General features: G+C 43.4%; 1 long non-coding RNA gene across 2 annotated transcripts in view; it reads right to left on the reverse strand.

The window, feature by feature from the left end:
- LOC147138622 (uncharacterized) overlaps window positions 1-25,225 on the reverse strand; it is a 79,675-nt gene that overhangs the window by 25,438 nt on the left and 29,012 nt on the right. Inside the window, exon 4 of one of the 2 annotated variants that reach the window (XR_015089044.1) lies at window positions 23,158-23,429. The exons of the other annotated variant lie outside the window; for it this stretch is intronic. This is a non-coding gene — a long non-coding RNA (uncharacterized LOC147138622). Of the gene's footprint in view, window positions 1-23,157; window positions 23,430-25,225 lie in introns of those variants that run through there. 2 annotated transcript variants of the gene reach the window in all.

Consider the following 25,225-nt stretch of genomic DNA (forward strand, 5'->3'; position numbering starts at 1 on the left):
AATTTACAGTGCCCCACCATCTGGTTTTGTGTTGCCCCTTATATATTTTGTATTTAATCCAGAACAGTGGTTCTATTATGAAATATATGCATGTATGAATTGGTCATTCGTCTTTAACTAGACAAAGCCATTTCTGGAGAAATTGTGTGTGACAAAATCGAATCTAAAGTTATTAAACTTGGTCTGTCAAAATGTTCTTTTTTTTCCATTTAAGCCACTGGAACCACCCACACCCGACCAAACGCAGCCCCACTTGCCCCCCGCCCTCCGAAAAAAAAAACAAGACAGGAGAGGGCCCGCCCTTTATTTTCAAGGACCTCTGTGCAGGTCAGCCATGCTGTCCCGGTACCTTTCAAGCCTGCAGAAGGCCACAAAAGGAAGGTCAGAGGTTCATCCGTGCGAGAGGTTATCACAGCAGCATGATGTCCAAAGATAAACCTCCCTGTTCGAGCAGGCAGACTGAACGGAAAGGCAAACAGGGATGTCGTATTTGCCTTTTCATGTGAAAATCAATGGGCCCAGATGGCAGCTTGTTTCGTCGCTATTTACTCCGCGGCTCCATGACAAATATACTGGTGGCCTCTCTTCCCGGCCAGCCGCCCCACAGGTAAGCAGAACGCCAGCCCCACGATTGCTCTGACCTACAGTGCTTGTCAAGGCTCAAGGTTTTGGTGGCAAAAAGCTGGAGGATCCAAGTGCAGGGAAGCAGGGAGGAAAAGAGTGCAGGATTCTCAAAAATAATTGATTTTCAAAAAACAAAAAAGGCCAATGAGCAATGTGGAACCAAAAATTATGAACAAAGTCTAAACAAATCAAAATTAAAAAAAAAATCGAATAGAATCGAACAGAATCTAATTATTACACTTCAAAATAAACCATGTTCTTGTGCTTGCATGGATTTCCTCCTGGTACAACTTTCTCCCACATTCCAAAAAATGTTAGGTTAATCGAAAACTATCCGTAAGTGTGAATGCGAGCGGGAATGGTCCTTTGTTTACACTATGTAGCCTGCAACCGGCTGGCGTCCAGTCAAGCCTCTCGGCTCAGTAAAGGTTGGGAAATGCTATGGATGGACGGATGGATTCACGGACAGACCCTGGGGAGGTTTTGGGGTGGAGGAATCCATACTTTTTTCCATGTTCATGTCCTACACAGGTATCCTGAGAAATTTCTCCATGTATTATATGTTTTCTTTTTTCCAGCAACTTGTGATAATCGGTTTTGCTCCTCTGAGGTTTCTACGTAGTCAGACTGTGTCTTTTTTGTTCCACGGACAAAAATACAAATTGCTCACATGAGACAATGTGTGAATATTTTTAGTCGAGAGGAGATTCCAGCTTGTTAGTGGAGTCTGGCGTGGAACCAGACTTCCCTATGCTGCAGACTGCATGGCTAGATATTTTTATTCTGACAGTGGCACTTCCTCTCAAGTGCACTAAAGAAGAAGCCCGTCGAGTGGATTTGAATTTTTGTGAGGTTTTCTACTGCTTCCCCTTTATTGGAAGGACAAAAAGCCCAGATGGGGGTGGGCCTGTAAAGTCAGCATTCCGGTCGGAGCGAGCAGAAGGTCGAGCAGGCGTTGAGCGTGCATGGGTGGAGGTGTGGGTGGTTGTTTTGCGGCGGCGGTATTGCCGTGGGCGTCGCGGGGCGGGGAGCAAAGAGCAGTTCCTGATTCCTCAACCTTGAGCTCACTATTTTTTTTTCTGTCACCACTCCTGCCCCCTCCACCCCCTTTCTTATGCTTATTAAATAGCCCTAACTACTGGCTAAGCCATCCTTTCCCTCTCCTCCCTCCACTATGTCAATCCAGCTGTTAACTCCTTGTTGGGAATAGTCATCAGCACTGGGAAGAGGCGGGAGCGCAGTTATGGATCTTTACTGGAAGCGAGGGTGCGTTTTTGCAAGAAAAGTGATTCAACGCACATGCCGCGGTGCTATATAATTTGCCCGGCGATTCATCGGTGAGAGCTGGCATGACAAGTGAACGCATCACTGGATCAATCATACACCACCACCCCTCCTCCTTGAGTGTGAGCTACATTAAGTCATGAATATTAGCTTTATGAGTGCATAGAACAATAGCAGATTACTGCTATCAAGGCAACTATTACTGTGTCATCCCATCGAATGTGAAATATGAAAGGCCTGTTAACAATGGAGCATTATCAAGCCACACAATAATAAAAGCATTAAGCCGGGAAGGAAAGGGTGACACACACAAACAGACACACGGTGCATGACAGTGAAGACAATAACATCCTGTACTGGTAAGCCATGTCTATGTTATTGTTCAATGATCCTACTTTTATGGTTGAATTCATTAAGGGTATTGTATTGTACAGTACCCAAATACGTCGGAGCCACGCGGGTCACTTTGTGCACAAACTTTGAATGAATAGAAATGGAAATAACCAGTTCAATCCGTTAAAACTGCAAATCCTTTGTTAACTGTCCGGGTAATGCTTGAAATGCCATTTTAACTTTCTTAACGGTGTTAACTTTGTTAAAGTGGAAATCAACCCAAACCTATTTTTTTTTCAAGATTATGTTCCCAGCAGCCCCACAAGTTGAAACACGGCATTCTGATTAATATTGTTTTTGTGGAATAGGATTTAAGCAGCAAAATCCACCCCTTTTTAGCCATCTCAGGGAGCGGCCATTTTGTCATTTCTGTTGACTGAAAATGACATCACAACTACTCAGGGCTCAGGTAACGACCAATCACGGCTCATCTTCAGAAAACAGGTCAGCCGTGATTGGTCGTTATCTGAGCCCTGAGTAGTTGTGATGTCATTTTCAGTTGACAGATGTGACAAAATGGCCGCCCCCAGAGATGGCTAAAAATTAGTGGGTTAACTCTTATTCCACATATGCAATATTTATCAGAATGCCTTGTTTCAATTAGTGGGCTTGCATAGAACATATTCTTGAAAAAAAATATGTTTGGGTTGACTTCCCTTTTAATCAATGGACGAAACAATAAAACTACTCATTCTACTCTTTCATGACCTAAAGTGCATGTTGGATGAATGATGCTCACTTTATTAAATGTGTCATATTTCGTATTTTCCAACTGCTATAAGGGCGGAACCAACCAGTAGACTTTACTGCTATGCATCTACATTCAAGCCCATATCTGACTGAGAGGCGAATGCTAGCAAATTCGGGGTTTCATCAGGGTTCCTAAAAGCCTGCAAACATGTTTGCAAACAGTTTTACTTGTCACAATCACTTTTTATATTGTTTCGCTAACAGTGGCAAGTGTTTGCAAAACAGTCGTAAGCATTTGTAAACGGTCGTAAGACATGTTGCCAAAGTTGTGTGTGACCATCCCGTCTTCCAACACGCTATGCCCAGGAACACGAGATAAGACTAGCTTGTTGAAGAGAAACATTTGCAGGGTTCCCACTAATTACAACAGCTACTGTACGGTGTGATGGGGATTTGTATTTTTAATTTAGTTTTTAATTATTTATATAATACGTCATTGCGTGAAACTGCTCCAAGGAGGCCAAAAAGGTCAAAGACCCACTGCTTTTTTTAATTATTTCTATTTTTTTTAAGAACACTCTAATTCTACTCGACACATCTGGATGGCATGGGAGTCCATTACACAACGTTGTACCTGCAGAGGACTGGGTTGGGCTCAGCAGGTAGGTGCAATCACTCGTCACACTGTGTGACACACTGGCAAGTATGCGTGTGTGTGCGGGTTATTTGCTCTGCAGAACATTACACAATGAGAGTCACAGACGGTGATATTTGAACGTGCTGAGCGTCCTTTGGCGAAGCATGCAGGTGGCACGTGCGTACTCAGCGGAAAGAGATGACCTTATGATAGAGGAACAGACTAAAACACTCGACAGGTCTCCCCCCCCCACACACATAAACACAAACATGCTATCCGCTTGTCCTTCTATGATTGTGCCTTTGAGCGTTTGATCCATCTGCTACAGTTCTTTTAATATGGTTTGGCTTGTGGTGATTCTGTTCCACTTTCATACATGCAGTTGTTCCCTTACCTTGTGCTCCATACAGATAAGTAAGGGAAATATAACATTTGGTGCAATATTTAACCTAATTTAATTTAACATTTTTTTTTTTTTTGTAAACAAAAGCAAAAAAGTAGAATTTTAAATTAAAAAATACAATTCAAAATTCTCCTTTATTTTTTTTATAAATGCATGTATTGACATGTTTTATTTGTAATGTGCTCGGAAATACAGCCAATTGACATGTAAATATGTCTCTTTATATTAGAAAAAAGATGACACTCAAGTGTTTTTGAAGGTTATTTTTGAAAATGTGGGTCCCAAAACGGAAGTGGTTGAGAAGCAATGCTTTTAAGCGCTTTACCCCCTAATTCAAGTGCTCTTCAAAACGTGCAAATTAAAAACTACAGCATTATACTGTACTCTTATGCGTTGTATATTATACTTCACCAGCTATTGACTCCATAATCTTTTTATTCATGCAAATGTGCTCCATCAGCGACAGCTAATCGTCTGCTAATTACTTTCCATTTCTGTTACATTAAGCGATTTTGTGGCAGAGGGGGGAAAAGGGTTAATGAACTTGGCCTGTGTGTTATGTGCTTGTGCGCTCTTGGGTTTTGTGGTACAGAGGATGTCAAATGTAAACACATCCAGTCAGCGCCGAGGAATGTGTGAGGCACGCAGAAAAACCCTGGGGACAAAGTCCAACGGAGAGACGCGCTGAGAGGGGAGGAATATGGAACATGGGAGTGGGTAGAGAGGAAAATCAGGTGAAGCAGAAAATGATGTGAGGAAAGAAACGGGACATCAGCAGCATGAGCAGACTTTGGCGTCTGAATGGTGGCGAAGACAAAAAATACGACATACTAAAACGATAAACTGGAATAGTAACTGTATTGGTGGTTCACATAGTCAACTTTAGTACAGCCACCCTAGGATAAATTTCCACTCAATGGCCCGTTCACAATCGCCCTGTGATTCACCTGTGACCATTCCAGGGTGTAGCCTGTGTGTGGGTGAGATTTTTAAAGATGTCAGTGGTGCCTTTGGTGCAGCTGGTGTTGCATTGATTCCCACCCAGTGGTGACAAAAAGTAGATTAAATTTGACACTACCTAAAACCTGGCAGGGCTAAATGGTATCGCAGGTGGTGTAAAGTGATTTTGGTGTATTTAATGGAGGCGCAGGCTGACAGATTTGGTGCTCCACGGACCGTGTGTGGTGAAATGGCATCGTATTTCATGAATAAATATGACAACAGCGTGGGACAGTCCCTCTGAATCATGGAATGAATTATAAACCTTGTCATCTTAAGAATGTATAAAAATATCCTGTATTTAATTATTCATACATCCATCCATTATCGATACCGCTTATCCTCACAAGGGTCGCGGGGCGTGCTGGAGCCTATCCCAGCTGCCTTCGGGCAGTAGGCGGGGGACACCCTGAATTGGTTGTCAGCCAGGGCACACAAAGACAAACATCCGCACTCACAATCACACTTAGGGGCAATTTAGAGAGTCCAATCAACTTAAGATGCATGTTTTTGGAATGTGGGAGGAAACCGGAGTACCCGGAGAAAACCCACGCAGGCACGGGGAGAACATGCAAACTCCACACAGGGAGCCGGGATCGAACCCACGACCTCTGAACTGTGAGGCGGACGTGCTAAGCAGTCAACCGCCGTGCCGCCCTATTTAATGATTCATCAACTGTTATTTTCTTTTTCACCCACAATACATGTGTGAGTGATCACTGTGGCTGAAAATTTTGTGCTGTTTGTTTAAGTCTTGTCTTACTCACTGTTGCAACATGGAGATGGCTAACACTAACTGCCTTTGGTGATGAGAGGTACGACTCTGAAATTCTGACATCACCTTCATGGTCAATCAAATATACTACCTAGTCATGATTTTTGACTTTGATGAGTAACTGCAGCCCTGCAGCTCCTGTGGGATCCATTCCCAACACCCATTAACAATCACCCTGATACTCAAAATTAGTCCAAGGTGCAGTCCATGCATGGGTGTAATTTTGAAAGAAATCGCCATAGAGTAATGGTTCACATAGCCAACTTTTGTGCAGCTGAATAGGGATCAATTTACAGCACATGTCACATTCACAATCGCCCCGTGATTGATAGTGAACCTTTCTAAGAGCTAGTCTAACTAGGGATTTACATTTTTATGCAAAAGCCATTGATAAGGTAACAATTCACATGGATGAAGTCGATGCATCTGCTGTGTGATCACAGTTCAAGTTCCATTCACAACTGCCAAAGAAAGGTAAGGATAAGAGCTGGGAAGACAATCAGTCAAGGCACATATGCAATGTTCCTTAACGAAGCACTATCGCCAACTACTGGCCTGGCATGTGCATTACCCTGTTTTCTGTTTCAGACTTTTAGTTTGACCTATTGCCCTCATATGAGACATTTCCAACAAATACACTATTTTTACTTGGTATGAGGGAGACGGAAGAAGACCCGAAGTGTGAGAGGAAGTTTAGACCAGGAGCAGTTGGGGGACTTCACCCCGGAGACTGAAGTGGAAAGCGAAAGCCCGAGAAGTTTGATAGCAAAAAAAGGGAGTGAGTGGATGGGTGCAGGGCAGCAGTCCATCACTCGTTGCAAGTCGGCTGGTGTGAGTGAAGGAAAAGCCATGAGTGACTTCAAAGGCCTCGATGGAGCAATGGGGGTTAGGGTTCTGTAATCCAAGCGGAGGTTAGGGGTCTGCAACTCTGATCTCTGTTGCTGCTGAAACTAATTTAGCCAGCGGGCCCCACGGAGCTCGTGCGAGGCCTGCTTGTAACTGGAGCAGCTGTGAGTGACAAAATGCAGGCGGAGATGCACAACATAACACATTGGCGAGTGCAAGGTGGTGGTGACCCAACTACGTGGGTAAGAGTGCCCTTACTTTGGTTCTACCACATCCCTCAATGGGGGCCAAGCAGGGGGGCATTATCTCAAAAAGAGGGGACTAATTTTAAGTCAGTAAACCAACTTTTAAGAGCAAATTAGCATCATCTCATATTGAACTATTTCTCTCCATAGTGATGTTGACCATAGAATTAGCCACATTTGCAAACTGGTTGCTACAACACAATGGGCCTGATTTATGAACTCATCCACTGCCATTGACGAATTTCCCAGTCCAGCCATTCAATCCCAGGAATTTATTTATATATTTAAAAAAAATTTTTTTCAAACGTTAGGGTAAAAGAGGGTCTGCAAATGTCTGGCAGTGAATGAGTTAAAGGTCTGAAATGGGCACAATTGATTGCTGATGCAAAAAAATGTGGAAACTGATCAACTAATGGGACACACCCGAGATTATGTCTGCCAAACAGCTTCGCTGTACATGTTGCATATTCTGGGAAGAATTTATGCAAACAGCACACAAAACATGATTTATAAAACCTGAAACAAATTGCAGTGGCTGGTTCGAACCGGCACACGCTCCTGTGCTAAAATGAGAAAGGGAAGCGAGATCTTTTTCATTCATTTAAACACTTTTGAAATGCCGGAATAACGCAACATATCATCTTTTGAGCAATGCAATTTAGGAGATTAAGAATGTACTGCATGGAGACACAAGTTACCAAAACAGGCTTTTCGATGAAATAATGGTAATTTCTTTGACTTGGTGAAGCAGCAGGTGGTTCAATACACAAGGTCTGTTCTAGGTGATTGAAAAACAATTGTGTTTGTGATCATGAGGTATCATCTCATCTGAGCTCATCTCAGCTTTCCATGAATCTGTTCTGTACAAGCGCTCATATTTCTTAAACCCAAAAGACACCTCTTGAGGCCTTATTTTCACGCCCAATGCCAGTCAAGCGCAACGCGCAGTCTGATTGTGTGCATGGGCGGACGTTTCTTTTTTTGGGGTATTTTCCTAGACTAGTGTCGGTAGATGAGGGCGTTTGCGCCGTTATGGGAGGTAACGCAATTCCAGAAGTGGCTCCCCTCCTTTTTCAGTTTTTACACTGAGCGCACGGGCGCCTGTCTATGAAAATAGAGCCCTTGGTGTTTCCCGGCGTTTATTGCGGTAATATAGACCAGATCTTTGGCTGTGATGTGACAATTTAGCAGGGATCTCTGTGTGAAAGATGCAATACATTAGCGTTTGACCTCTATACGGAGAGGCTAGAAAGACCAAAAACATATGCTTTTCTGCTATAACTCATTTGCCTCAAAGCCCGAGGGCATGAGGGGTGACGCGCACGTGTATGGTGCATCCAGTAACAATGTGTTCATTTCCCGAAAAAGTTGAGTCGATGTTCAAGCACGAATGCTTTTGCGATCACCCACATCAAATTTCTTGTTTTGCTGACTCATGCCGAGTGACGGCATTGCCTCGGAAGCGTCCAAAATTGACAGAAGGTTGTAAAATATGGGATGGCCCTGCGAAAGCAGACCGAGCCAGAGTTGAAAAGAGTGTAACATCAAGCGTCGACATATTGAAGGCACAAAAGGCATTTGACTTTTGACTGGGACTCCATGTGCATTGTGAAACGCGCGTGTGGGTGTGTGCAATAAATACAGATATGCAATGATGTGCATGTGTGATGTGAGGCCACGGCGAGTGAGTCATCTTGCATTAATCATACAAGAAAATGCTTGGATCGTGCTCGGGTCTTTGTCTGGCTGCCTGTATTGAGCTGTCCATATACCGCATTTATGCAAAAAAATCAAATAAGAAGACTATTGGCCGAGCTATGCTGAGATGATAAAACCACAAGTAATGAATTGACTCAGAGAAGTAGTCATAGCGGACTTAAAGCTGAGGGATCATGATAAAGGTAGGCTGCGTAGTGGTTGTGGGTGTCTGAAGTTTTGCCGACTCCAAACTCAGCAACTTTAATTTAAAGAGCATGTGAGGCATTTTAACAACTGCAGATGGTATAACTTATAAGAAGAAGACAGGGTCCTTTATTTACTCAACTGAAGATTGGGAGGTCATGGGATATCTTTATCTGGGAGGGTCTTTGTTTGTATGAAGCATTTTCTTAAAATAGTAATAATGTTACTGTTCATGCATGTGGAAATTAAGTTTAAATAGAAATACGATTGGAATATTATGGAGAAATTGGAGAAATGATTTGGTCCAAATTATGTCAGATTAGTTTACAATTAACCAAATCAATGTTGTGAAATGATCACATCAGGGACGACTTTAACTCCAATAAATTGTTGACCTAATAGCCTAATTGCTGATGTCATTTTCACAAAATGCAACAAACAACAAGAGTCTACCTGCCTCGATTCATCCTGTGCGGATTACCGTGACCTGGATGTCTGAGAATTGACAGAAATATTCAAGACAAAAGCAGTTTTCCGCAAGCACATTGGTATATTTTAGTGCCTCGCTCAGTATATATTTACTGTCAAACTAAACATAACAACAAAGACAATTACATGTTTTGTATTTAAAAAAAAACCCACATAGCTTTGCCTTATGAACATCCATTTAGCTTAATGCTACCAAACAATGCAAAATGCCATAGACACACACAAAAAAATGTGTGGTGGTGCTATAACTCGAGGAGCAACAAATATTTGAAAACACAAACACACACGCAAACACATGCACCCCCCCAGCCCCCCCACACACACACGCACACACACACAAAATAATGGAACGAGGAATCACTGATGACTGTTGATGAAGGGGCATGAAAGTGGGATTTATGGGCATAAAGTTAGTTATGCTATTGGACAATGAAATGTTGACGTCATCACCACATAACGTAGGCTTACCTTTATTATTACACAGGGACTAGACTTTAATCCGATAGAAATTTTAACGGGCCCTGTTAGGTGCTAATGTTTTGGTTAGCAACTGCGCTCAAACGGGCCCAGCACAATAGCAAACAATAGCATCTATGAGCTGAGATCATTGCTGCTTGTTTTGGAGGCGGGCCATCTACTATAGAGATTTTAGAGCTCACTTTGAAGTAAATTCAATGTAATTTTACTGTGGGCGAATGCAAAGCAACATATCAAGACTCAAGGTAAAAATTGAAAAGAGTCTGAAAAGCCCTAATCTCACAGGTCGTGCTCTGTCCTAAAGATTGACTCAAGACCATCTGGAGTCTAGATTCTTGAAGACCTCTGATCCAATGGGGGCTTCATCAGTTCTGACAGACTTGGCGGGGAGCTGGAGACAGATATTTAACCTTTTGCTGTAGGACTTCTGCAATCCCCCCAAGGGGCTTTGGGGTCACATGTGGTTCTTCTGTAGTCTGACGGGAGACTTGTTAGTCGTTGGGAATCGCTAGACAGGGGCTCTAGTGAAGATCTCTCAGAAGGGGTAACAATGACAATTTGCTCAACAATCTTTCACTCAAGATGCCCCGAAATGATTTGCAAGAATGTGAGTCCTGGTGAAAATGTTTTAACTTTAGGGGACTGCCTCAAAAACTCCCTCAGTATTGCCCATGGAAAGTTAGAAAAAATGAGCCCCTGACAAGACTTTAAATGACTGACAAAAAATTTGGTAGACGGTCTTTTTATAACCAGCCGCATCAAAAAGTCTCAAGAACCCATGCCAGAAATTGAACAGGAAGTCGACCATTTTGATTTGAAGCAGACAATTTGGGCGAATTTCAGGGCTTGTACTTTGACGAATTCGCCCAAATGCGCCTCAATTAGAAGCAGGTTTTCTAGACCTAGACAGATGGCTAAATTGCGAAACTTTTTTTTTTTTACCTATGAAAGCGAATGTGGGCGGAGCATGGTGTCCAAATTTTCATGATCACGTTCAGGATTCATCATGAAGAAGTTGGTGCGCATTTCCTATCTTTGTGTGTCTTTGACACAACTCTTCATGTTTAGTCTACAATTTGCATCTAGCATGGCTTAATTTGCCTGGCTCGTGTGTGTTTCCACCATTTGAGGTGACTTTGGTGAAAGCGTATGATACATTTTCCAAGAAGCACTTCTTTGTAAAAAAAAAAAAAATCAATGGGGACACGTCGACCTCATTTTTGCACTGCACACGCTGCAAAAAAAAAAAGTGGACTTGAGGTGAGTAAAAGTGTTTACCAAGGGAAATGGAAAGACTAAAAAAAAATTATCATAGTGTTGGGATACAGAATAATGAGCATCCCCTTGGTGGCGATTAAGGTGGACATGAATGAGCTCAAATGCTGCATTAATGGAGAGAAGTGGCCCACCACATCTGAAAATTGCAGCACTTGCCTAGACACCCGAAGGTGCTGGGTGACCTAGTTAATACGTCCCCGCGGTGGGTTTTAGCGGTTACTCTGACAGGCTCGCTATGGTTTTTTTTTGTTTTTTTTTAGCTACTTCACTTCCTGTCTGACTCTGGTCGACCTTACACACTCATGCTACATGCTTTATCTGACCACTTAGTATTTATTTAGATTTATATGATCTAATATCTACTATACATCCTGTGTACCTCCTTCACAGTCGATTCATTCATCAGTGCAATAGTTTGCACTTCATTCTAATACTCTATATGCTCCATTAGCACGTGCATATTGATTTTAAGCACCTTTAATCTCCCACAAAAAAAATATATTTTAGAGAAATAATGGAAATAGAATGAATGTGTTTCAGGTGTCATACTGTCGCTATGGTTAAAGTGGCAATCATTTCTATATTACTGTGCACTGGTCAACACTAAAATATGCCTGGCGAGCATCTCAATGCCCACAAACATATATTTGTTTACAGGTACGTAGAACATAGCATTCAAGAGTAACCTTGGGCACAGGCTGCTTCACAAATTTGAAAAATATTTTTATCCAATCACTTGTACGAGCCATTTTCTATATCACTTATCCTCATTAGTGTTGTGGGTGACCCTATTCCAGCTGACTTTGGGTGTGGAACACGGCACAATTGGTAGAGCTTGAAAGGATGGAATTGGAATTGAATTGGAAGACAAACAAACTTATTATGGAGTTACAGAAAAGTACAATAATTTGGGGGGAGCCAACAGCCACATAAAAGCCATGAATTCTCTGATTGAAATTGTCTAGAGTGCGCAGTAATAGGATATATCTGCTCATGCTGCATAACATTTGTTTAAAACTTGGGACAGCATATTCAAAAAAACTGATGTGTTAGATGCCAGCAGTAATTATGACAGTGCGCTGAAAGACACAGACACAGAAATGCAGAGTTGAAAAGACTTTTGTCAGATGATATGGCATGACTCCTCCTTGATACTGGCTCCAATTAAGCCCTCAGATCATTCAGAAGCTCCAAAATTCCATTGCTAAATAGACCTTGGGCTCTATTTTCGAGCCTAGTCCAAGTCTAGCAGATGTACGCAGCTTGGCGCAGTTAAAAAACAGGGATTTTGCTCTGTTGTGGGCGTGAACACAGACAACTTGATTCACAGCCAACTGAAGCGGCTCCTCTGATTCCATTTGAAAATGGCGAGCAAGAGGCACGGTCTTAGACAAGGTGGAAGTAAAAAACTGATTTGTTGGGAGTCCATGCAGGTGGTCAAAGTGCCAAAATACACTTATAAGGAACTGGAAGTAGACCTCCATGGGCGGATGATGTGAAGGTAGGCAGGGAGATCACAGATCTGTGTTCACTTCAACCCATGTGAGTCACTTGGTTCGGCTGCTCCTTTTGCAATGAGTGTTGCAAAAAAGACTGAGAAAAAGCAAAATGTCAGTCCGCTGATGTCTGCTGAATAAAATCCGAGAGCTTCCTACTGCATTGTACGCCAGACACGTGTCAACACACGCGTTGTGTATTGGTGTCATTCACAGCAGTCTTCTCATGAAGGTGATTCTGAGAACTCTGCATTGAGGTCACTACAGACAGCGACAGTGCATGTACGCGACGACTGTGACTTCCCGCCAGTGATGTCATCACAAGGGCGGGGCTGAATGGAGCCCATTGGGAGGACAATCACAAAGAAGACACTTCAAGTCGTGCGAGATGTATGTTAGCTCTACAACAGTCTCTTAGCTTTGTTGTCTGTTCCTTTCTGACGCTTTCTGTCTCCCCTCCCTTTTCTTTCATTTCTTTTCTTTTAATCATCTTGCGTCCTTCAAATTCTTTTTTTGACATTACCTTTTTTCCTTAATTCCTTCAATTGTTCTCTTCTGGCTTCCGTCTCCTTCTTCAGTTTGCCCGTCAATTTTCTTTTAATTTTTTCCCCTTCATTCCACCTCCTTTTTGTTTCCCTCCCAATATCTTCCTTACCTTGCCTTCCATTATTTCCTTGTTTCAGCTTCTTATTTCTTTGTTTTTCTTCTGTTCTCGCATTCTTTCAATCTTTTTGTCCTTCCTTCTTTCCGTCTTTTCTCTTCATTCTCTCCATATTTTGATCCTTTCATCCTGACCTGCTCCTTTTCTTCTTCCTCTGTTCTTCCATTTCTTATACTATATATAATATACTATACCCTTATTCTTTTCTTTTTCATTCTTTACATCTGTTTCCAACATTTTTTTTTGCTTAATTCCCTCCCCTTTTGCCATATTCTCATTCCTTCCTTCTCCCAACAGTGCCTCTTTCTTTCCTTTAATGTTTCTTTTTCCTTCATTTGTATTCTACTCATCTGTTCCTTTCCCTCACCTTTCGTTCCTTCCTTCTATCGCTCGGTCCTTCCTAACTTCAGTTCTTTTTTCCTTCCTCAAATCGTCTTTTGCCACCGTTTCAGTTCTTCCTGGTGTTTCCTTCCTTTGACACATTCTTTTCCAGTCTCCTTCTGTCCTTCGACCTTCTTATGTTCTTACATCCCTTGAGTACTTCTTTCTTTCCATCATTTCATTCTTTCCCTCCCTAAACCTAACTATAACCCTTCGGCCTTCATTTTTAAATTCTCTTGCTTTTCTTGTACCTCTTTCCACAGCCTTTCTCCTTCTTTTTCTCTCGCTATTTCACTTTTGCTTTCAGTCCTTTCTCCCTCCCCCATATGCCAGCTATATTCTCACATAAATTGTTGACTTCAAATAGTGGCTCCGAGGTTAATGACTGTCATGCACGGCAGGCGCTGAGTTGGGCACGGACATCATGTTTTACAATGAGGTTTTGTCATTTCATTTCTGTATAATAAATACAAGTGTGTACATTGGCGCACACGGTGAACATTCATGAGAAGCAAGATATAAGAAGAGCAGAGGAAAATGTGAGAGTGGGAAGAGGTAGCTGTCAACTGTGGGATGTGATGAATGACAGATAGTGGGGGTGGGGGACGCAGAGGGGGGGGGGGGGGGGGGGCTAATCCCAGATCTTGTCGTGACTCCCGTCCTGACCCGTCCAATGACCAGGAGAGTGGGAGGATGAGTAGAGAGACGGATAAACACAGACACGGTCCGATGTGGAGGAAGCTAAAGAGGGACAAGGGAAAAAGAGAAAGCGAGAAAACAAACGTGGGCCGAACTGTTCGAATTTTTTTCTCGGCAGTGAAACGGAGGACACGGCAGGAGGGGTAGGTGGGTGTCAGAGTGGGAATAGAGCATCATCTATTTGTCATCTGTCTTTCTCGTTCCCATCCAGGCACCCCCCCCCCCCCCCCCCAAACCTCTCCTGCATTTTCCCTCTTTCCACGCCTCTGTCCTGCTGTTTGCAGATCGTCGTGGGAGTGTGGCGCAGGCAAATAAACAGCGATTCTTTCATTTAGCCAGCGGGGACTAACATTGCATTATTAACCTTGTGCTATCTTGCCTTGGGGTTAGCTCAACTTGTTAATTTGTGATGAAGAACTTTGTGTGACAACGCCTCCTCCTCCTACCTGGCTAAAATCAGTACAGCACAGACACATGCAATGGTGAAGAATAGGAAAGTTACTGCCCTGTGCACGGATGCACACACATCCGTCACTTGACATTTGCTTTGTTGGTGGTTCCCAGAATTCTTTTGTCCCCAAAAATATTTGGCCTCCACACAATGATTCATGTCTCCCGCTAGAACAACAAGTGCACGCATATTAGGCACACTTGACTTAAAATGATGTATTCTGTTCTTGGTTATCATAGTTTTGGTCTCTCAAAAATGTTTGTTCCCAGAGAGCAAAACACACAATAACCTAATATTTATAATGTGGTTAGTTGAAACAGCATGTCTAAACAAACAACACAGCCTCAATTTTAATATTAATGTGGGATTTTCCATCTAACGACTACTGGTGATGGGCTGAGGCCTCTCTTCAATTCTCTTCAAGGCTACTAAAAACTTTCGTTTTGCATCCCTAATGAGTGACACCTTCTTTTTGTTTCTACCCAGTGTTTCCTTCCTCTGACACTTTCCTTTTCAGTCTCTTTCCTTTCTTCTATTTATCTTCTTATGTCCTTCCATAAGAAAGATAGTTGGATTTCCACACCTACACCCTGCTAGTGCTGTCCTAACTACACTTGAGCATGAATTGATGAAGCCTGCTTGGATGAGGCGAAATGTCATTTCAGACAACAATAATATTCATAGCCATAATAATGTATGTGCACACACACATGGACATACAGTTGATTTATCCTTTGATTTTTTGGGGGGTGTGTTAAATTTTGGTTCCACAAAAACTCATCATTCATTACAAAACATAATTACCGGGATATATTTTTAGTAGGAACGCATGCGCACACACGCTAACACACATTCTTTATCTGACTCATTTGCTTTCTTTGGTTGTTACCACATTTTTGGTCCCTAAAAAATGTTGTTCCCCACTCAGTGAGTGATCACATTCATGTTTTGCAGAAAGAGCATGCACACGCACGCGCACACACGCACACGCATGCACACTCGGGTTATTAGCTTCCAGCGTGCCAGATGTGCCACCCACACACAAACACGTGAGTCCCGGTCGTTTGTGCTTGACAATCACAGGAAGTTTGTGTGCGTTTGCTTGTCGTCTCCCAAAGGACATCATGTTGTGACAAAATGATGGCAATCTTTCTAGTGTACATGAATGAAATTAAACTACCTCAGCTTGCATCTGTTATTTAGATCCGAGCAATGACACTATGTCAAACCTATGAAATTACAATAAAGATCAAATATTACAATTAATTATTACAGATCGGGTACACCTGCACAATTTAATGACAACCAATACAAGCACTATAATATCAATATAGGCTATATTTACATGGACACATTTATTCAGATTAACTCATTTACTGTCATTGACGCATTTACTTGTCATTTCACAGTCCAGCCATTCAATCCAGGGAATTAGGTATTCGTTTTTTTTCTATTTTTTTTTCAAACGTTAGGGTAAAAGAGGCTCTGAAAATGCACAACTCAATTGGACCGCTACTCCTTCGGTGTGATACAAAAACAAGTGGAAGTCGAAAAAAAAATGCATTCATTCAACCATATCGTCGCCGTCCTGTGAAAAACACGTATCTCCAATTTTGGAAAATGTTTTCGTTTTCACATTAATGCGATGCCTGTAACGCGGAAACACCATCCGTGTACAAATAAGACAATGGGAAAAAAAAATGGAGATAAGTGTTTTTTCACAGGACAGCGACGATATGATTATTATCATCACTGTGGTTTGCATTGGGGTAGAACAGCCTCATGTCATCACCATCTACCGGCCCGGCACGCAGATGACATTTTCAGCCATCTGTATGTTGACACAATTGGACAAACGTTGTTTCTACTTGACGTGATAACACAAGCATGCACCCATGAATGCGTTGGGTGTGTACCTGCCGCCTCCCTTCCTCCCGTGCAGACAGTTCCATAAGGAGGTGATAATTACCTCTGGCTGGATGTTGTTTGAGTCAACACACGCACAAAACGTGACACAAGCGAAACAGCAGCCGGTTTGTCTTCCAGGAAGCTTTTTGTTGGCCATGTGAGCGCATGCCCATATGGGTGTGCGTGCATCCGCACTCAAACACCCCCTACTCGTTTACAGCCCCGCTGAGATTCGCACTTCCCTCCCCGTACCGTCTCTTCACCTCTGACCCAGTCTGGAGGTGGCGAGGCTGCAGCGATCTCTCCTTCCTCCAGGGAGATTTGACTGAGTAACGGCACAGGCTGCCGGGCACGAAGCTGACGTCCAGCCTGCTACAACAGCAGCTCCCACACACGGGCTGCCAAACAAAGAGCCATACAAGCCCTGGAGGCTCATTCTCTGGATCCACTGGTGATTCTCAACCAATGGGCCCGTGAGAGATCATCAGGTGTGCTGCGAGAAGTGATCCAATTTCACATAATTGGTCCGGAAATTATTATTTACTGCAGATGATGTATCGTTGCACCTCTATGTACGTCAGTGATTCATAGTGACAGGCAGAACAATTAAATGCTTTCCCATTTTTGCTATTAAAAAAAAAAAATCATGCATGTCAATGTCTCATTGTTCTCTGAAAAGAAAGCGCAGAACAAATCAATCGATTGAATCAATCTATAAATCCAAATGTATTCTGAGATGTTTAACCATTCAAGCAGCCACTTGAGGCAAATCGTCGCTGTCCTGTGAAAAACACTTTTGTCCATTTTTTTTCCAATTTTCTTATTTTTACGTAAATGGTGTTTCCGCGTTGCAGACATCGCATTAACGTGAAAACAATTTTTTTTTTCCAAAATTGGACATACGTGTTTTTCCGAGGTCAGCGACGAAACATAACAGCTAAACACACTCGTGGCATTCTTTCTAAACATAAGTTGAATATATTTTATATTTTAATATATTAAAATGTAATATTATAATAATTTTTTTCTTTCCAACTCGAAATGGGATTTAAGTCTGAAGACTGTGACTGAATGCCGAGCGCATATAGACAAGCAACCATTCACATTCACACCTTCGGTATGAGCAAATTGGAGTCCTCCTCAACGAACATAACATGCATTTTTCAGAGAAAATGTACACAAGCACAGATGTTCTCACCATTAGGCCATCGTACTGCCTATACATTACATAGATGAAATCATTTCATCAAAGGATACCAACGTACACAACAGAATACATTAATTACATGAATACTCGTTAAAATGTCATCTCGGGATCCCCTCTTCTTCTGTCAGATCTATAAAGCAGGGGTAGTTTTACTTTACAGTCGTCAATTTCTCTTTATATCTATGTGGCGTGTTTGGAATGTTAAAATGTTACTTAAAACACTGCCTGCTCAGTTAATAAAGATTTTATGGTGGGGACAGTTTCGACAGTTCGACCCTGGAATGCATCATTTGTATTCATGTGGGAATCCATTCTTGAGGGGGGCGGGGGTTGTGGTTTGTCCTGCACTATGTCATATGTTCGACACTTGTCGCTAACTGCGGAAACTTATTAGAAACAGCGTAGTTCCGTCCACCTGCACAACTATGTCAGTCAAACGGTCTTTGAAAAGGCAGTCAGCTCGTTCGATTGCTGAGGTGAGCCATGTTGTGGCCAGTGGATTTTTACAAGACAAGACGAGGAAGAGCGGGTGCATTGATTTAGTTGGTGTGTGCTTTACTGGCTCAGAAAAAAAAAATGTTTTCCCGAAGAAATTTGATCCTGAATTATGAATGTCTTCATTCAAGTTTGATGCCTTTTCTTTTGTTGAAAAAGTTCCTGAGCGATGGCCTTCATGTAAGACCTCGTCCACCACTTGCACATCCACACATCTGTCCATCTGTCTTTCACCTCCATCACCTCATCCTCTCTGGTCTGTGTAGGAGCCCTGCTAAATTGGATGGGAAGAGTGCTAGAGAGGGGAGAATTAGATCATGTAATGGGAGATGCTGGCTGTGTGACTAAATTGGCTAACTATAGCTAACAACATTACACACTGTCCATCTGGGGCCTGCCTTGTCCTCCCTCTGCTCCTCTTTGTACAATCAGCTATGTGAAGGACTCCCTTACCCACCAAAGGAGGGGGATGGTTCTTCTCGAGGGAACAGCGTACAGCCAGTAGTGAATCCAATGAAATTTGGGAACGTGATCTCATGAGAATTTCGTACGAAATCAGATGAGAACTGAAGATCGGATAGTACATGCATATGACTGGATTATTTTCGCATATGACTGGATTGTGTTCACTAATGTTGGAGCGGTGGAACCTCCAACAGTCACCCGTGATGTATTATGTGGTTGACTTCCAAGTCATTTCAAAGCAGGTGACTACTTACAAAACGATGCTCACGGGGGAATTTTCAATCGCGTCCCGCAAAATGTCACATTCGTTAAGTGTCATCATATCTGACAGTAGAAGCTACATAATAAATATGAGCAGTTAAAAAAAAAATCAGACATCTTTGACCCCACCCATCTTGTAACTCTGAATTAAATTTTAAGAGACCACCACCCCGAGGAAAAACAACCAATCAGAGACAGAAGGCGGGACTGATGAGTTGTCAAACAATTACTGTGCGCTGCGGGTTACAACTTTCCTATGTGGAGCATTTATGTTCGCAGCATACTCGCGTAGGATTTGAAGATTTAAATTGTTCATAGGTGTGAATCTGAGCATAAATGGTTGGTAGTCTCTATGTGCCCCGCGATAGACTGGTGACCAGTCCAGGGTGCACCTCGCCTCTTGCTCAAAGTCAGCGGGGACAAGTTCCATCTCACCCGTGACCCAAATGAGAAGTTCTATCGAAAAAAGGATGGATGGATTCTTAAATTTACCCATAGTTGATCAAGCAAATGCCCGTCCGTCCCTGCCCTCTGTGTATAAATTCGGAAAGGCGTGGTGTAAAAGTGTGTTAGATCTTCGACAGACCCTGACTGCGTCAACAGCTGGCCGCCGGCCCGGGTTTGAAGCCAGGCAAGCTGTTGTGCCCCGTAAGAACGCGCAGGCGCTGCCCGGGCAGATGCTGGGAAGGATGCCACGCAGGCGCCCGTCGACACAAGCGGACGTCAGTGGCTCTCCAGAGGCGCTTTGAAGCCAAGATCATAACGCACGGCGACCGGATTAGAGGCTTAAAGCGGGTCTGGCCTTCTAGTGGGGGTTATTTTGGAACGTACAGATAAAATGAGCAGATGGAAGGAGAGGGATGGGAACGTCATCCCGTAAAAACAGTGGGCGGGAGGTTTTTTGAAGACCGACTGATGGATGGGGTTAACGCAAGCACGGAGGCACAGTGGAGGTGAGGCGAAGAGAGGGAGAAAAAGGAGAGGAGAAAGAATGAAAGAGAAGGGATAATAGCCGCGGAGTAATAGCACACGGCTTCCAGGCAAAGATGAAATATTTGCAATTCCGTTGGGTCTCTGGGCTGCAGGCTCTCACTCCATTTGTATGGAAATGAGTTTATCTTTCTTTGCCCGAGCACTGAGGAGACCATCGAGAAGGAGGAGGAGGAGGAGGAGATGCAGGGAAGGTGCAGAAACTGTCAGCAATATTGTGATTCCTGACAATGCTTTTGGAAGTCAGGGGGGCCCCAGTTTGTTTCTGGGCTGCACATATGGATAAAATAAATCCATGCCTCGATGACACGATCAGATCAATGCGGCTGTCGTCCAGGGAGTGAAGTCCTTTGTCTGCTATTGACACTTTTGCTCACCTCTCTCTCGCGCTCTCCTTCTCCCAACATCAGCGTCCGTGCACGCCAGACCCACAGCCGGGACTACTCTCATCCCCGATCCTGCTGCTGCCGCTTTCCATCCAGGAAGTAAGCAGATGCTGTGGAAGGCTTTCTGTTTGGCTATTTTCAGCAGCAGCGGCGGCGGCAGTAGCGTTGAGGCGGGCTGCCACTCACGTATTCATGGCCAGCTGCTCATCTCTACCAGCCAGGCTCTAAGCAGGGTAAAGGGGGGTTAGAGGTGGGAGGACATCTCATCTCGGGCACCCTCAGCTCTCTCCCTTGATTCCTTCCCTCACTCCCTCCATCCCTTCCTTCCTCTGTGAGTCACAGCCGCTAGCCACAAGTCTGAGTCATGCCTCAGCTCTCGTGAGATGTCTCTGAAAGCACCGACATGAGGTATGAAAAGAATGGAAAATGAGAACAAGCACTGTATGAGGTTGTATTCTTGTACTGGGCAAGAAATATTCTGGGATGAAAAATCCAGACTTCAGACAATGAAGCTGCTCGTGCAGATTAGACGATGTCATTTGTTTTTTTATATTTCTACAGTCCCGTGGTTTTCTCATCATGATGTACCCGATTAAAACTGCTGGGCTAAAAGTAACCCACATTCGGTATAATGCTAACCCAGCACTTTGTCCAAAAAGACCTTCAAAAGACTAACTTGAACTAATGCCTAGTGGAAAAATGGCTGGGGACCATTGAGCTTACACCACTGTGTTGCCCGATTCATAGAATACAATAATGCCTGTATCGGTACTCTTAATGTAGTGGCCTAAGATGTGACATTGTTCCAACCCATTGCCACTAATCACATACATTTAAAAACAAATCCAGGACATCATAGACCTCACCTTCAGGGTCAGCTAGTAGTGCCAAGCTGCACCCAATTTATATTCCGATATTCCTGCTTCACCCTCAACGCTCCAGTCCCGAGATCCTCGAGGCATCGGTCAAGAGCTATTGATCCCCCGGAGGTGAGAGTTCACACGGGAGCAGCTTCACCACGGGTGAAGGGTCAAAGCAGAGCGGGTCAAGTGAGATTGAATGTGCCCGCCTTGTTGCCAGGAGCCATGCGGGTCAGCTGGATCCAGTTCATTCCGTGACCCCTCCTGGTCAATAGTGCCTCCCGTCTATTATTAAACTGGGATTCGGCATTAGAGTTTTTTCATTTGTCGCTCTTGCATGTGCATAATTCCCCTAAAGACAGGAGAACGGCTGCATAGCTTCGATTGATTGGCGATCATCTTGACCTGCGGGTAAAATGTGGGCTTGCTAGGTATCTCTTCTTGTCAATAGCGGACAAAGCCGGCTGATTTGCTGCTGTTCCCGGCGTGTAATGCGGAGCTCATCAGCTGGGTCAGCAGGCCAATTGCAGGTTTGCATGGGTAGACACTTTCCTCATCACACCCTTTACCAGCGTGGTGATCAGAGGTCGGTGAAACTTTGCACAGGACTCGAATAAAGAATAGAGTAAACCCCTGTGGGACATTTTTTTTTTCATAGTTTTGTGAAGCATTTATTTGAGTTCTTTCATGATGCCCCCTCGCTGACCCTCATTGCACACAAGCCGCCACTGTTTGAATAGGGCTGTGTATACTTTTTATATCTACTAAAGCTTCCCTACACTTCGTTTGGAAATAGATTTATTGACCGTGTTGATTGTGTCCAGAGAAATTAATACCTAAGTTAAGCACGTCTACAACATTTATTTTTTTTAAGTGTGTGAGTAATTTTGACAATGGTTTTGGCCTTTTTGGGGGGTTTGAGCACCTGCCTCCATAAATGTCTGCGTAAGCGCCGGCTCTGTGGGAACAAAGGCAAGTACTGGAGGTTAGTTGGTGACTTTCTTTGCTTCTTCTGACTGGCCTTAGTTATGCTGCGTCTTTTCCAGTAGACCTCAGTGCTGCCTGGCATGTTGTGGTACAATGTGGTACTCTATTAAAGAAGCACAACTCTATATCCGAACTTTCCATCACGGTGTAAAAACCAGAGCTGGCCATCGCCTAACCGCCACCGAGTTCCCATCTGCATATTTGAACGACCCACGTGGTCCCGGTCCATCAATTGTCGGCGATTGCCAATCGGGGTCGAGAATGTAATCTTCACGTCACACGCAGGTGCCGCATGAGCGACACGCCGCCAAAACAAAGAAAAAATGTCAAACAAAAACAACAGACACACACACGCACACGCAGCTGGTGATCGGTGAAATAAAAACAAGATGGGGCACATGGCATCTGTGGGACCGCAAGGTACACAAAACTGTTTTATTTTTATTTTTTTCCTTACTTGGCCACGTGTCAGGAGTGGTTAAGTCCGTTCGCGACGCCGTTTGGCGGACTCAGACCGTGTGGGTCGTTTATATGTGCAGACAGGAACTCGGTGGCGGTTAGGCGATGCCCAGCTCTGGTAAAAACCCATTGATAAAAAGATTGTTTAAAATACTGCTATATAGTGGTGGGTGAACCGCAATAATGCAGTCACATTGCAAAACGTTTTTGTGGAATGTAGAAATCATGCCTATATTGGCGGTTTATATCCGATTGTTCTTGTGGGTTTTTGCAATTAACTGACTGTACTTCTTGTAATTTCCTCGCATATGGGAAAGAGAATCACAGTCGCAGATGCTCTTTTCAGCCACTTATTTAATGCCAGAAGAAGCATGGAACAATAAGTACACTCACACAGGAGCTGCTGTTGGCCACAGCTCACACTCACATGCCAACATCACGCACCACACCAAATATGGTTTTCAGTGAGTCTTTTTACAAGTTCAAATGTGCTTAAAGTGGGTGGGTGGGGTAAAACTCTTTAGATTTTTTTTTTAGCATGGTCTCATATTTTCACCTATGGTGTGTGGTCTGTAATGTATCCTTCGGGGGTTGACTGAACTCCAGTTTACTGTCAGAGGTGCATTTTGGTATCTACTCCCCTGGAGGATGCCAGTCGTCCACGGGAAGTCTCCGGCTGTTCTGCGTGCGCAACCACCCAAACACACACCCACGGATACACATTTAGGAACACACAGCAGCGAGGGATGCTCGCACAGTACATTCAAGGTTGCTGGCCTTGGCACAGGACTGGGAAGCAAAACCGGAAGCCAGAGGAGGGAATGTAGGAGGTGAAATTTGCACACAGAAGCGCCTTCTTTGTGAGCATTATTGGGAAAATGTTACTGCTATTGTGCATCAGGAGAACAACTAGAAGACAATGAGAATAGAATGGGGCAGAATAGTGGTGTGAATGCTTGTTTGTCGTAATGTGCTCTGCAATTGACTGATGACTGGTCCAGGGTACTCCACCTCTTACCCTAAAGTGAGTTGGGAAAGGCCCCAACTTACCCTAACGAGGACAAGCGCAACACAAAAGAGAAGCATAGAATAAAATAGTGAAAAAAAAATACAATAAATACAATTTTAAAAATAATAATAATAATACTTATATTATAAGGTCCGCTGATAGTGTAGTGGTACACACGCCTGAGTTGTGTGCGGGCAGCGTGGGATCGATTCCCGCTCAGTGACAGTGTCTATGTGTGCCCTGCGACTGGCTGGCGACCAGTTCGGGGTGTAGTCTGCCTTCGCCCATTGACGGCTGGGATAGGCTCCAGCAACTCCCCGCGACCCTGTATAGGATAAGCGGTTTGGAAGATGACATGACTTATATTATAATATAATATATTAATATATAATTATATATATTAATATTATACATATATATATATATATATATATATATATATATATATATATATATATTAATATTATATATATATATATATATATATATATATGAGGTTTTATTGTTTTCATATTTCTGAGGGAAGTGCGATTCATAATTTAACCGAGGCCGTTTTGTAGCAATAATACAAGCAACTCCCTTCTTTTCCCCTTTAAATCATCTATTCTGTTTACCACGCTGCTTGTCACTATGAGGTGTGTAGGCAGCATTGTGATAGGAATAGATGCTCGACACCCCCTCCCCCTAAGACCTACAGGAGCCTTTTAAACAACAACAACAAAAATCAGCTGAATGGAGAACGGTAGGTAAGAGGTAAACTTCTCTCCCTCCATCCATCTATTCAGCTCACCTGTCTCTCTCTCTCCCTCCCTCTCTCTTTTGATTTCTCTCTCTTTGTATCTGTATGTCGATCTCTCAAACTCACCGCCCCCCCTCTCTTTGCTCTGCTTTTCTTTCACTTTTTCTTTCTTTTATCTGGGCACACATTCCTCGCCTCCCACACTTGAGATTCTCACTAAATGATTCCAAGTGTCTGGGCCCCGTGCCTCCGTGAGCCATACACACACACACACACACGCACACCCCCACGCACGCACACACATACACCCAGAAACACAGTTACACCCACTGAAAGATGTACATAAGCATCACAGTGGCTGCTGCAGCAAAGGGATAACAAAGTAAACAAAAGGGAGAGGAGATGAGGAGAGAGAGAGAGAGAGAGAGAGAGAGAGAGAGAGAGAAAAGAAAGAAGTGTGGGGGGGGGGGTACCGGACATCTCTTTATTCCGGTCTGCAAAGAGAATCGCAGGCTAAACATCATCCATCCTTCCATCAATCTATTCAACCAACAGAAATACGCTTTTATGCCCCGTTGCTAGGTCTCAATGCCGTATAGCACGGATTGTGTCCAAACTGGAGTGCAGCACTTTCACGTCAAAGAAGGGATGCAATTGAAGGGCATACCCGAAAAAACAAAAAAAAAGGGAAAACAGATATTCTCTTGTTTGTGTGCGTGTGTGTGCGTT

Source organism: Filicampus tigris, chromosome 12, assembly GCF_054856515.1.
Source record: "Filicampus tigris isolate MCC_2025a chromosome 12, RoL_Ftig_1.0, whole genome shotgun sequence".
In the NCBI taxonomy this organism is placed as follows: domain Eukaryota; kingdom Metazoa; phylum Chordata; class Actinopteri; order Syngnathiformes; family Syngnathidae; genus Filicampus; species Filicampus tigris.